Source organism: Pseudopodoces humilis, chromosome 14 (genome assembly GCF_049639895.1).
Source record: "Pseudopodoces humilis isolate 2021_Gansu_Grassland_sample_001 chromosome 14, ASM4963989v1, whole genome shotgun sequence".
NCBI classification, from domain to species: Eukaryota; Metazoa; Chordata; class Aves; order Passeriformes; family Paridae; genus Pseudopodoces; species Pseudopodoces humilis.
The window spans coordinates 17,167,435-17,182,521 of NC_142213.1; the positions used below are offsets into that span (position 1 = coordinate 17,167,435).

Sequence of the window (15,087 nt, forward strand, 5' to 3'; positions counted from 1 at the left end):
CTAGGGTCTAAAAAAAAAAGTACTCTTTGTCTACAGTTGAGAAAACAGGCAAGTCTACATGAATATAATAAATATAATAATGACTGGGGCACACTTGTAACCAGTTTTGTGTGTTCTCATCTGCCCTGTAATGCTGATGTTCTCCTTCAAAATTCTGGCATCACCTGGCTGGACAAATCCAGTTGTGTCTGTCAGTGAGAGCAGGAGAAGTGAGAAGATGTTGGGAGATCAAAGTGTGGAGAGGGAAAATTACCAGCTGCAGCTCCAAGAACAAAGAATGAAAAACCGTGAGGAAGGGTATCTGCAAGAGGGAGTTTAACTTACCAATAACTTTCAATAGTAAGATTAAATAAGTTTAACTTATTTGAGCTTATTTCTCAGGGCTCCCCTGTGTTTAAAAAGCAGGCTTAACACTTGAGTTCCCCACATAACTTTCTCCACTGCACAAATGAGTTCATTTTGGGGGGAGCTCTTGAAGAGTTTTTTCCCCATTCCTCATTTCACTGTGGCCTGACCTCAAAGCCAAGTATTCACTTTCAGGCAGGATTTACCATAAAATTCCAAGATAATAGCAAGCCTAAGCATACTCAAAACAGATTTTTAATGGACTTCTGAAAGCTGAGGTAAGAGGGATGGGTGAATCCCAGGAGAGATGAAATGGTTGCCTATAATAGGGATATGCTACACAAGGTGAGAGAATTGAATCTTTTATGAGTTGTAAAATCAGTTGGACTTCCTATAAGTGGAAAGAGACATCATCAGTACCTCTGAGCTGGGCTGTGGTGGCAGAGTTGTGGTTTCCAAGTGAGGTGCTGAGAGAAGCGCACAGGATTGTTTCCCGTTTGCCAGCTTGGCTTTGCTGAAGGTTAATTTTTGCACCTTGACTGTTCCTCGTGCATTCTGAAGAGAACACACAGTTCTGGTGCAGTTTAACATCCATAGGAGGCAAACAGGACAGAAAAAGCACCACACCTTGCCAGTACATGGTTTTCTAACACATAATGCCCTGTTTTGACAGCCACTCTGCACCCAGGCACCGTGCTGCCAGTAACACAACAACGAGAGTTATTCCAGAAACAACCCTGGAATAGGTGCTCTCATCATTTAGAGCTAAAGTACATCAGGGTTAGACAGGTCTTGGCAGTGATCTGGGCAAATAAACTGCCTTCATTTCCATCAGATTGGAGTAACCTTCCCCAGGTGTGTTCAGCCCTCATCACTGCAGGGATGAGTGAGCTGTTCTTGCAGCAGCAGAAATACACCTGCTCTGGGCTTCAGGAGAGCAGCACGAAAGGGAAAAGGCAGCCAGTGGCAAGGGCAGCTTCATTCTGTAAAATGGACACCCTAAAAACAGCCAGCATTCTGCCACCTCTGTCCTGAAGATAATAATTTAGTCCAGTTCTTGGATGGAGTGCCTGGAGGAGAAGCAGCAGATCTTGGGTCCGTGCAAGGTGACAGGTACAGCAGGCAAACATTCCAAAGGGTGCCGTGGTTACTCATGGGAGGGAAAGTAGCACAAGCCCAGGTTTCAGCATGGGCCACCCAAAGAAACTCGCCAAAAAGTACTTTTGGACACCTCATAGTCCAAATCTAATAGCAGCACAAGCTGAAATTTGGCTGCTAGCTCAAATGGTATTTGTTTTTCCATTCTGAATGCAGTGACAGGAGTTTATGCTTATTTCAAAGTACTTTTCTCTAGAGAGTTCTGCTTTGTTTCTTTATTTAATTAAGAAGGTAAGTCAACATATTGCCCTTAAAGTGATTTTTTCAGCAGCTGCTGACGTTGTAGTTTGGCAGACTGATCTTAAAAAAAAAATCGTAGTGCTGTGGTAAAATAAAGCATCCATTTCCCCTAAAAATATTTCTGGTGCATATGTAAGAAATACTGCTAATGAAGGAGAGTATCAATCATTTAAATGCACAGGACTCTGTGCTAAAGGACTTTCCTTCTCCATAAGGAGATAAACAGGCAGAGCATATAGAGGGAGGATTATGTTATTCAAAACAACTGCTTTTAATGCCAGTAATTTAATGAATCAAGTAAATACCTCCTGAAATATATTCTAAATTAATTTACCAATGCTGATAGGTGTTTTTTATTGTCAAATGTAGTAAAATCAAGTTAATAACTATCTGAGACTGAGATGATGCAAATAATGTCCCCCAGAGGAGACAACATGGAAATGATGTGACTGATCCCTTGGTGATCAAAGCTTGGTGATCCTCAGCTTCTTTGCAAGCCTTTAAAAGTGAAGAGAGAGTAGTGAAAGGTGTGTTTTCCATGGATCACTCAAGTCAAAGAAGCCAGCTCTGGAACAACTGGAGGAATAGCAGGGCCTGACTCACTGCTGTGCTAATTTCACTAATTCCAGTTTAACACCAGAATAACACCATGGTAAAACATGACCTATATTTTTATTTAAATTAAAATCTCTAATATTCATCAAATATTTATAAGAATATATAACAAATAATTGTGGCAAACATTGCATAATAAAGATGAAAGGGAAATTAACCTTGTGAATTTTTAAACTGAAGAATAAAGACCATTACATTAATAAGACTTAATTATATCATTAAATATTTAAAATTATGTCCTCTAATAAATGTTTTTATTTAACATATTTCTTTTTTATCTATTACATTAGTAAAATGCCTTTAAGATACAGAAAAAAAAAAAAAAAGAAGGGTTTTGTTGTTTTTTTTTAATAGCCATGCAAATACAAAGAAAGTGAGAAAGGAGCCATGTTACCTCTTCAACTCAAGGTCAGCTCTCAGGAGAGAACAATCTGTTCTTCCACAAGCCTCAGCTCCCTGCTTGGATGGGCTGGTGAAGGGCTGTGTCTTTGCTAAGCATTTTTCTTCAATTATGCTTTTCTTTTTTAGGTCCAGCTTGGCTCTCTCTGTGCTGATGAAGTTGAGTTAATCTAGCACAAATAAACCTCATCTCTGTCCATGCTTGTTTCACTGAGCTTCCAAATTGTCCCTGACAGGACACAGGGGTGAAAGCAGCACTTGGGAACTCCCAGGGAATCCTCCGGAAATCCACACCTTGCAAACAACAGAAAGGGTCAAGTTGATGGCAAAGGATTAGGGGGTACAAGCTTTACAAGGGGAAAAATCCCCCCCTCATCCTTCTGGAGATGCCACAGGTTCTGCTCTCAATGTTAATTCAGCTCACCTCATCTCCCTAGAGTTTTCTAATTACTCTACAAACAGCAGAAAAGTTAAAGCAAAAAGTTCCCGAATCAACCCAAATTCAGCCCACAACGTTGCACCCCTACCAGAAAAAAGTTTCTTTTTATAGCACACCTCCAAAACTTTTAACATTCCCCTTTAGTTATGGCACTTCAAGTCAGCATTTCTGTTTCTTCAGTGTTCCAGCCACCCTTTCTGCCTTGGCTGTGCACACAAACCCCACAGCCAGGGCATCTGCCTGTCTCAGCTTTCCCCTGGAAACCCAGGCTTTGCATGCTCTAGCAGAAACACTGATTAAAATCAAATGGCAAACAGTGACAAATCAAATCCAACTCATCAGCATTTCAGATTTATCAGAGGCTACAGTTTAACGATGCTTTAGTGGAAATTCTCTTCATTTGCAAGCACACAATATTCTGAGGCCCTCTCTGCTTAGCGTCTGTGCTTTTTTCAGTTAAACCATTCTGTTTACCACAGTAATACTTACTCTGATCTAAATTCCCACAAGTTTTTGTTTATTTTTGTAATACTCTTCTGACTTCTGTAGATTATGTGTTTTGTTGCTATGATTGTCTTCCTGCTGTCCCTCAGCATTTCCCTCTCCTGTATCCATCATCACCCATCCTGTAATTACAGAAATGTTATTTTTTGATAGACAGATGCATAGGGTTGCTGGCAGGAGTACTGCCATTATGCAATCCAAATACTGTGCAGAATTTTAAAGAATCATACAAATCAGATCTTAGTGAAAGAATAATCTTGTGAATTATCAAAGTTTGAACTAAGTCTGGTTTGCTTGTTTACACATGGGATAACTCACCTCAAAGTAGGCAACATTTATTTATACATGGCAGCTAGGGCTGCACAGGAGATGGAGTCTTCTAATTAACACTCCTGATGCTGCAAACATAAACAGGGATAAACACATATTCCATTAGGTGTAGCTGCCACTCACATTGCCACAGTATCCTTTTCTTTTCACTGCACAGGTAAAACAATTCTACAAAGCAAACAAGCACTGAGCTTTCACTTCAGTACCTGCCTGATAATGTCATACCTTATTTCCAGGAGATTGTTTATTTGGAAAAGTTACCAAAAAACAAACAAACAAACAGAAAACATTGTCATATCCTATCACTTCACTTAACTAAGGCTCAAGAGGCTGTAGAAATAACATGATACTTCCACTAGGGTTGTGTTTCACTGTGCTTTAAAGTTTCCACAAATAAGAAACCTGTTTCTGCCTGGGAAGGTACAGAACAGTGAAAAGTGACACTGTGCTCACAAATGAAAAGCTTAATCTGCAGAACAAATGAGGAATAAAATGGATACCATGGCTCCAAAGGGCCCACCACTGAAATGTGGAGTAAATCAGCCTGCCCAGGTACAGGTACAACCCAGCAAGGTGAAGGGAATGTGGGAGATTCCAATCACTTCCAGCTGTGCCCCCACCAAGATTCCAGCTGGGTGTGCCTCAGGGATCTACCTCAGCACGTTCTGGAAGGGCCCCCACCTCATCCTCTGGGTGTTTGGGCTGACAGGGAAAGGTGAAGATGTGCCAGCAGAGACAGGAGGGCTGGAACCACCCAGCTGAGGAAGCTTTCCCATGGCAATTCTGCCTTGCCTTTTCACTTCAGGGTGACTCCCAGCGCCATTCCCAGGCTCTGTCCTCCCAAGCACAGACTCCCAAACCATACCCACATGCACAGAGGGCTCAGTGGGAGGTCTGCAAGCCTTCCTCCTTGAAAAGCACGTGGCTGCTGTCACTGGGACTAAGACAGGGTTTATAATTTCCTTTGTAGTTGAGCCCAGACGTGCTTGGCCAGGTGCAGGGCCTTCACACAGAGCTCTCTGAAAGTGCCTTCACAAAGACTTCCAGTCTCCACCCCACAGTTCACTGCACACCCTTACCCTGAGTTGCCTCATATATAATTTAAATATTTAATGTAAAGTAAAGCTAATGTTAACAATACATATTTTTGAAGACTGACAGTATAATGCTTTATTTCCTAAAGGAATAACTGGAGTGATCCATAAGCAAATAGAAAGCCAAGTAACACTGCCTGAACAGACATAATTTGTGTTCATCCTTGAGAAACCTTAAAGTGCATACATCCCTTCCTCCTTCTCAGCTAGGCAAGGTGGGATTGACTGTGGTTTTCTTTCAGATGAGGCATGAAAAGCTGCAGTGCACTTTGTTCTGCACTGGCATTAATGATATCTTTAGAAGTGAGATGTCTTTGATATCTATTGTGTGCTTCTGACTGATGGCTCTTTCCAGCCTGGAAAGGTACCTTGTCTTAGCAGCTTTGTGTGGGCTGAGAGTGGAGGCCATAAGAATATTTTGAAGTTGAGGAATTTTAAATTAATATAAAGCATCATATCATTAAAGCTGAGATAGTAATACCCTTCTAAATTCACCCTAAAACTTTCTTTGTCCTTTCAGGAAATTATTAGATACTAATCCTATCTTGGTTCTGGATATTCTTTATTGCTGTTCATTCTCAGAGGCAGTGGATGAGAATCCCCACCAGCAAGAGCAGGGGCAGCACAGTCACTGTCCTTGTGCTCAGTCTCTTGCTGCAAGCCCCCCTCACACACACACTGCCATAATAAAACACTCAGAAGCAGCACTTCTGGTAATTGTCTGACTAATATCTACATTATCAGGAAGCGTTATCTTTCACGTACAACAAATGGAGATGGTGCTAACATCAGCACTGAAAATAAGGATTAGAGAGGGGGAACTAACCATCAAAGAGAAAAATGAACTTTAAAGGTTATTTTATGGCACATCTTTTTCTTAACCCATGTTATAACCTGCTGTCTATGTTAAGGAAGCATTAAATAAACAACAACTTGTAAATTATATTTTCTTATTTCTTTGACTGTACTTGTAATTCTTAAAATAATTTTGCTTGAAAGAAGACCCACATTCTGCTCCTAGATTTTAATTATGCCATCTGAAGTGAGCAGTGGGTAAGAGCATGAAAGACTGGAGACCAAGAGAAAAAGATTGGCTGGGGCAGGAAATCAGATGGTTGTTTGGAAGTGCAAACTCGGAGCAGCTCGGCTGGTGAGTGATCAATGCAATGTCTGGAAGGAGCTGTTTGCTCTGCAGAGCCACTTCTGCTCTGGCACTGAGCATCAGTCACCTGGGCAGGCTCAGCAGGAGCCAGCTCTGGGCTGCTGGCTGCAGTCCTGGGCTGGGGAGCGGCTCCTGACACCAGCAGGACAGCGTGGGGAACAACCAGGGCTGCTGCCCACGCCAGACCTGCTCTAAGAATAGACAGCCTCATCCTCTAGGATTGTCAATCTGTCACCCAGGAAAAAATAGAAAGGAAAATTAAAAGGTTATGATGTTATCGTCTCCAAAAATAGGATTTCAGTCATCCTGGAGAAGTGCTGTGCTGTGATATTTTCACTCAGGTTCTGCTGACATCTCCCAGCTGTCACCAGCACTGAGCCTCCTTTTGGGACTGCTAAAGGTCACGGAGCACCGGGGACGTGGAGGGAGACCTCCACTTGGGTGACCACAGGAAAATGTTCTCAGGATTACTCTGAAGTAGAAAGAATTGAATCAGTTTGTCTGTGTTTCTCTTTGCTGGTGCTGACAACACCCAGAACAGTAGTGCCTTCTGCTCTTCAACACTGCCTCAAGTCCACCAAAGACCAAAGGTTAGTTCCTTAAAAAGGAGCTGCTGCCTGAACCAGTAGTCTGTTTTTCTTATATTTCAGAGCTAACATAGAAAACAAAGGATCACAGCATGCAAAAGCAGAAGAGACTAGTGGAAAACAGTCTAAGAATAAAAGGAAAACAACCAGTAAGTCTCAAACGTTACCTTTGAGAATGAAGAGAAACTCGTGAAAGCTACTATCCACTTTACTTGGAAAGACATACTCCAGCTGAGTCTATTGGAAGAAAATTCTCTGCTCTGAAAGCAAAGTGAGAGACTAATTCAGTTCCCAGGCCCAGCAGAGGGTGGCAGGGGTGGGTGAGGTGCCACACGACAGCCCGCGAGCCCCGAGTACTCAGCACTTGGGAGGGTCAAGCCTCTGGCACTCTGGCATTTGAGATTCAGTCTCTCTATAGATTAGGATTGATCTCCCCTTTCTCTGGATAAAAAAATAAACAAACTGTAACCTTGAAATTGTCATCCAAACCTGGAGTCCAGCCAAAAGAGCAGAGACAAAATCCCCTTGAGAAGCAGAACAGCAGCCCCAGAGGTCACTATCGATGCGTCAAACAGAAACAGTGGATTTTGATGCTGTAAGAACTTAAATAATTCCATTTTTATTCAAAAACTAAAAGTGTAATCATATTTTTTTTTCCCCTGAAGTGCACAATTGCATCCATTTCCATTTAAACACACAGATACTCAGAGGATAGCTTGAATATTCTCTTGGAACTGAACATGCACATTTAGGAAGAAGTGCAGTTAGAGAAGACAATATTCTCCTCCACGGCAAGAGGATGGTGTTTTACTGCCCTCTTTGTTGTTTTGGAGAACAGAGGGAGTTACCAGCCTCTTCCAAGCTGTAAGGAGGGAGCAAAGCATATCTGAGCTAGGAATGGCTCCAGTTAACTCTCCAGAAGGAGGGATTGCAAGTGGACAAGCTTTTCTGATCCACTGAAAACAAAGGGATTTGTTGTGCTGTTTTGGGATTTTTTTTGCTTTAGATGGGGCCATCTTCAAATGAATAAAGAATTCAGGCATGCTGTAGGCTCTGTTTCCACAATAGCCTAAAACTCTGCTTCAGATTCACTGAAAGTGAGGAGAGCAAAGCCCACAGAATGACATTTCAAATGTTTGCACTTAAATGTAGCTCATGGCAATGTGTGCATCCAGTTTGATCACTTTTAATGGGACAACACCCAGCAGGCCCCAAGCAAACGTGCAGCTGCACAGAAAAAACACCCTCAGTTCTCAGTGGTTACCCAAACCTAAAACTCCAGACTTTTGAACTTTGGTCCTGGAGAATATCAGTGTAAAAACTACAACCAAACAACAACAACAACAAACCCCACATGCAAAACTCCCCCCAAAACACCCCAGGAAAGCACATGGGAAACCATGCAATAGTTTAAACCATGCAAATGTTGACAAAATAGCTGAAAAAAGCAAAGTAGGAGGCCCTCAAAGATTCAGCACTATATAAATAGGAATAAACAGAGGCAAGCAGGTGTTTTGAAGGGAGGTGGAGGGAATGTGATTGTTCTGTCCCTGACTGTGTTGGTTACACTGTGCACCTACCAGGAATGCATTTTATTATCTAATATTTATCACTTTTGATGGTCACAGGTGTTCCTACTTCAAAAAGATTTTAGCAAATGCCCCTAACTGTGTGACATCTGGATACTGTCATCACTGTAACAAGAGGTAACTTTTGCCACCAGGCTCTGCTCTGGCAGATGTGGTTTTAGTGCCACTGTTCATTTCCTTCCCTGTTAAAATGCAAAACATTAGCTTTTACTTACAAACAGACATAGCCTGTTCTAGTCTGCAGCGTGAAGTCAGATCCTTTTATACTCTTAGTCCACCAGGGAACACATGAAATAGAAAAATGTCTCACTTGCTAGGATACTGTGTTAGGTTCTCGAGTAATATAAACTACAGACCATGAAATTATTAGGATCATGGAATCCCTCCCCACCCTCACAGGGAAGAATTCCTTCCCAATATGCAACCTAACCCCAAAACTGTGCTTTGGCAGTGGGAAGCCATTCCCCTTGTCCTGTTACTCCATCCCTTGTCAATTGTCTCTCTCCATCTTTCTTGTAGGTTCTTCAGGGACCACAATGAAGAAACCACCTCTTCTCCAGGCTGAATTGATAATTTTCATTAAATATTTTTAATGTTGTGAAGAATATTTAATTTAAAAAATTAAAAAAAAAACAAAACAAACAAACAAAAAAACAACAGAAGGAAATGGAAAGTTTTCTGTAAACCTGCAAAGGGAAAAAGCTGTTTTAAAGTAAGCTTAAAACAATTTGCATGAAATATTTTTCACAAAAGCATTCAAAAAAATTAAAATCTTTGGAAACCTATTGTTTTTGGAACCCCATATGTAGCTGAGTGAAATTAACCTATTGGTAAATGCCAAAGATTATCAGTTCCATTCAGCTGCTCAGGCACTCGGCAGAGCCAGGGGAGCCGTGCCCTGGGGACCAAATGTCTTTTTATCTCTTGCAAAAGACAAAACTACACAAACAGAATCTAAAAACCTATAGCAAAAAAAAAACAATTACCTGTGCTGGATGACTGTCATGTTGGGAACAGTGCTGTGGGTTACTATTAACTGCAGGAAAAGACAAGAGAATCAACAAGTTTATGATGGGTGCAACCCACCACAGATCTCAACAATCCAGCTCGAGTAAAGAACAAAAGTATTTTGGATGCAGAGGAAAATTATAGGGCATTTAATGAAGCAAAATGCTACAGTTTGTATAATATTGAAGATGGACATGAACTTGAACAGAGACATTTTTTGAAAGTGTGAACACCAAGAATGCAAAGAAATACCAGAGGTCTAGGAAAATTCCAGCTTTATGTAGTGTATTAATACCAATCTGTGTCAGATTAGACAGCCTGCAGTGACACAGATAGAAATTCCATTCTCTGATCTGAGGGGTTTTTTGCATATTAAATGATATAAAGCATTCTACACCTATGTCCAATTCTGCAGGAAATTAAAGCCTATGATTATTACTTGTCTAACAGCATCAATGTAATAAATTAATGGCTTTGAATAATGGCCAGCAGGCTTCTCAGCCATATTTCAAACTTTTAGAAAATAATCCATTTTTGGCAGATCATCTGACAAGTTCACAACTTTAGATCAAGGCTTATATTATGTGTCATCAATATTCTTTTGTTCATCTCATACCTATCAATTTTTGTTCATCAAAACCCAGGGCTGTTTAAAATGTGGAAGAAATTTGGCATGTTATGTGGGTCATTTATGGAAATCAAGAACATGATTTAACATTAATATACATAAAAATGACTAGAAATTATGCACCACAAATCCAGATCAGCTTGTGGCTTTTTAAACTCCATTGTATAATACAAAGCATTTTCTCTGTGAGAGACAGAAAAATTCAGATGGAAAAAAAATAATTACCAGATAGAAATCTTAGCTTAGTTGAAGCTATGTCATATATTAATGTTATTCTCAACACTGCAGGACATTGGTAAATAAGACTTACATCTCTGAATGTTAATTTTTAAAAGGAAAAACTAGCACCTCTCCTTCAAATGCAAACTAACTCCCATGGGTTTGTGAATTCAGGGAAAATTTACTGCAGAGCTATAGCACCACCACATATGGGATGATCCTTGCTTTTAAAAAGGAGGAAGGAAAGAACAGGTATTACATTGATTGAAAAGAAACACAAACACCAGAGACAGTCAATTTCATTATCTGTGACCAGCTGAAAAGAAGACATGTGGAAAATAAATGTTTTCCACTGAAATTAGAATCATGGAATCTCAGAATGGTTTGGAAGGGACCTTAAAGCCCATCCATTCCCACCCCAGCCATGGCAGGGCCAGCTCCCAGTGTCCCAGGTGCTCCCAATGTCCAAGCTGGCCTTGGGCACTGCCAGGGATCCAGGGGCAGCCCCAGCTGCTCTGGGCACCCTGTGCCAGGGCCTGCCCACCCTGCCAGGGAACAATTCCTGCCCAAGATTCCATGTAACTTTGTTCTCTTCTCCCCAGAGCAGCTCTCAATCACTTCTCCACCCCACCTGTAGATGTGCCTTTGATATTTACTACAGAAAATATCAGTTTCCCAGTTTTTCTGTTGACTCTAGACTGGAGTGAGAACAGAAGCCAACCTGTGACAAGAATGCCCAAGCAGAGCCCAGGCCTGACTGCCTGACACAGTGTGGAGTTGCCAAAATATTCCTAATCCTTAGGGTTTAGTGCAGTCCTGTCTTCTGCTACTGATTTATCACTTTATTTTTAAAGATATTTTATTCTATGGCTAAAGTGCAAATATTTACATGCAACAATGAACCAGCACAAACTGAACACAAATTACAGCCCACAGTCAGCTGAAATTTCTGTATTTATGAAGTTTTTTGAAGCTAAGAGGGTTTGACTTGGACACAAAAACTGGACACAAGATTCCTGGTATATCATGCTAGGAACAGTGGCCCAGCATTCATTCTGTTTCCTCATTTCAACCTTTCAAAACCACAGCTAATTTGTCCTCTTGAGTTTCTTCACCTTTCTGACTTTGTATTTGGCTCTCTGGAACATTAAAAAGCTTTGAGTAGGGGATGGAGATTGACACAAACCACAAAAAAAACCCAAAACATCAATCCATGAGCTCAATATATTCAACAGTGTTTTAGTCCTCTGTGATTGTTCCTCCCAGGCTTCCACAGCACATCAATCTCCTAAAGCCACGTGTTTTTCCTTGTGCGTAACCTGCCCTGGCTTTAAGGTGTTTTTCTTTTGCATCATCACCACAAAGGAAACTTCCATAACAAAAAAATAATACTGTATGAAGGCACCATCAAATAGGTTAAAACACTTCACTGGGGAAAACACAGCCAGGGAGTTGCAGACCATGTTCCAGTGCCTGGGAGCTGTGTCAGAACCAGCAGGAAACCCAAACCAGTCACCTGCCACAGTGCTCCAGCTGCACATTCCCTGACTGCTCGCTGAATAGCCAAGCACAGCTGAAGATAAACTCCCCAGATTCCTCAGATTTCGGATATGGCTCTTCCATCCAGACACCTATTGCTCAAACCCTGCCTGGGAAGATGTTCCTGGCGTTTTCCAGCCCCTCATGCCATCTGCAGTGCTTGGCCCTGGTCCCCTCTGTCAGCACACGGTGCCATATTCCAGGAGTGGGAACATCTGACTGCAGCTCCCTGTCTGGAGCTGGGGGCCAGCAGCCAGCCCCGTGGGGGGAAATGAATGGCTGAGGTGCTGCTCTCAGATCGCAGCCGATGGAGCTGCAGCCTGCCCTGCTGGCACCTGTGCCCTGCTGCTTCAGTGGAACTGCTCTCGTGTGGCAGCTCCGCGTCAGGCGTTCAGCTCAAACATTATCCCTACCCAAAAAGGATCTCTGCTGCGCCAAGGCTTCGGTCTCTAGTGTAATTGCCAGGGAATTGTGGAGCCTTTGCAATAGTACTGTTCCCTCAGAGCTGCCAGAGCAGCCCTGGGGCTGGCTGGAGGCTCCCAGAACCCCTGCCCTGGGGTGACATCAGTGACAGCCCAGCCTGCCACCGCCAGGCTGTCACTGGGACTAATTTAACATCCTTTGTGCTGAGCGGGGTGACAAACAGCTGTGGGAATGAAGGTGTGCTGCTGCCGCTTCCCCAGGTACTGTTTGTGTCAGCCCTGCCATGGGTGGTACCCGGGGTGTGCCCAGGGATGCTCTGCCCAGCCAAGGGGCTCCCTCTGCCCACAGCAGCGTGCAGGGCTCAGCCGGTGCTCCTCCTGCCCTTGCTGCTCCTGTCCTTTGCTCCTCCTGCCCTTTGCTGTTCCTGCCCTTTGCTGTTCCTGCCCTTTGCTGCTCCATGAAAGCCCAGTCCCATTTTTGCCCTGTTGGACATACATCTCCCCGTTTTCCTTGGCACCAGAGCGTGCCCACGGACACAAGGCTGAATTCAGCAAACTGCAGAGAAATCTGCAATCCTGCTGATGTCCAAATCAATGGCTTTGCCATTAACATCCCTGTGAATGAAGTCAGTGCACTGATATCACTTTTACTGAAGATATATTTCCTCAACAAACAAAAAAAAGAAAATAAAAATGAAAATAAAAACCACTTGGTGTAGTGAATCCACCCGTGTGGTGTGTGCCCTACCTGCTCTTCTCACACACCTCAGGTTCACAGACTTAAAAGAAGAAAATTGATAACATGGATAAACTCTTTCCAAGGGACAGTGTAATGTGATTCCAGCAAGTTATTTGCTGCTCCTTACTTCCCTTGATTTAACTCTTCCTATTTCTTGACACACCTCAACTCAGACTGACTCTCAAAGCCTCAGAAGTCTAAATTCAGAAATAATGTGTAGAAGATACGTTACATATTTTGAAATATCTTTTAATATCTATTGAAGTTCATTTTCTTAGAACCAAATATATGTTATTGACTGCCAAATTAAATACATTCTGTTCTTATAAATTAGGTATTGATGAAGCTCATTTTGATAAGACAAAGAGCTTTTTGCATTGCTGGAATCAGTGTTACACTTTCAACCTCTCTCAATAATACAAAACCCACCTAAATTCCATTGGAAATGCTGAACAAAAAGTAAAAGTTATTAAATAAAAGTTATAAAATACATACAGAAAACAGCTATAGATTATTTTCTTGGATACATTTATATTTGGGAAAAAAAAAAATCTGTAGTTTAACATTATATTAAATTACAAAAAAAACCTCCAAAACATTCCTTGAAGGACAAGTACTGCTGGCATTTATGTTAAATGTTGAGTGTGTGAGGATACAGAGAAAAAAAGAATAAAAACAAAACAAAATGCCCACTATTTCTTCCTAATCTGATATACCCAAGTTTATGATTCACAATCATGAGATATTACCGTGTCTTTGCAAAATATACAAAGTTTATTCTGAATCCACTACTGCTCTTTAAACTTCTGATTTTCTGCTGCAATACATAAAGCCCACTTCCTCCAACATGTGTCGTATAAAAGATGGAGGAAAACCATAGATAATAAAAGTACAGCTGTTTTTTATCTTGCTCTGTGAAAGCAAAATGTGTTAGCAAGAACTAATCCCACATTCTGCTGCTCTGGCTCTCTTTTATCTAGTTTTTTGTTTAGGTTTGTTGAAATCAACACCTTCTATCAGGGTAAGAATTCCTGTTTCATTTGTTTGCTCATTAGGAACAAGAAAGTGCATATTCCAGAAAGGCTTGATGTACAGATGAAGCTGTCAAGAGCAATGTGAATTCTAACAGAGTCGTTTCTCAAATGTGATAATTACTGTTTATTTTATAGGCTTACACATGACATCCCATTATTAAAGTAACTCCCACTTCAGCTTTTATTATTACCCACACTTTTCAATCTCTTATCGACCCCAAGCAAAACTGTATTTTTCTGCACAGCAACAACAAAAAGCCAACACTCAACATTTACTTTACCAGGAATTATTCTCCAAGCTATTTCCACATTTTAAAAGGTGCCTCATTTGAAAATACCGATGGCTTCCATTAGGGATTGAAATTGCCCTTTAGAATAGACTGGATAAATCAAAGTGTAGGGAGAACCAGCAGGACTTTCAAAAGCATTTTGGAGCTAGTCCAGCTGAGGTCCCACACAGATCAATAAGGAATTTAACATCACTTTCCAGGACAGTAGCAACAGGAAGGGAAAAGCCATGCAGTTATTTTATGCAGAATTCCATGCCATGACTTTGGATTATTATGGGAAAACTACAGACCTCCTAAAAATCTGTACCTGGTACATCTGGGCCACCCCACGTTCTCTGCCCTGTGCTTCACAGGAGCTGATGGCAGGTGGTCACAAAAACCTCCTCAGAAGGGTTTGGCAGCAGATCCTCTCCCCAGACACAGTTACTATCACCTTCATTTTTTATTCCTCCACGAGTGTGAAGTGATGGCCTGTCACAACTTGGTTTAAACCATGTTTCTCCTGAATGAAATGTTACTGAAAGTGGAGACAACACAGCTCTCCCACCACCTCCACACAGGAAACAGCAAAGCTCTGTAAACTCCCAGAGGTGCAGCTCACTCTTCCCTGTGCTTGTGTCACTGTGGCAGGAGAGCAGGGAGAGATAAAAAAAGCATCCAAAAGTTAAAATTGGCTAATACAGAATAAATTAAAAACCTAATAACCACAACACTAGGATTAATCTCTAGCAGGAAGGGAAAAAAAG

At 41.6% G+C, this 15,087-nt stretch overlaps 1 long non-coding RNA gene across 1 annotated transcript; it reads left to right on the plus strand.

Moving 5' to 3' along the window:
- The first annotated feature begins 1,283 nt into the window (after window positions 1–1,283).
- On the plus strand, window positions 1,284–2,954 carry LOC148183170 (uncharacterized). The gene is made up of 3 exons (XR_015773786.1): window positions 1,284–1,458; window positions 2,713–2,766; window positions 2,887–2,954. It is a non-coding gene; the product is annotated as an uncharacterized LOC148183170 (long non-coding RNA).
- The last annotated feature ends 12,133 nt before the right edge of the window (window positions 2,955–15,087 follow it).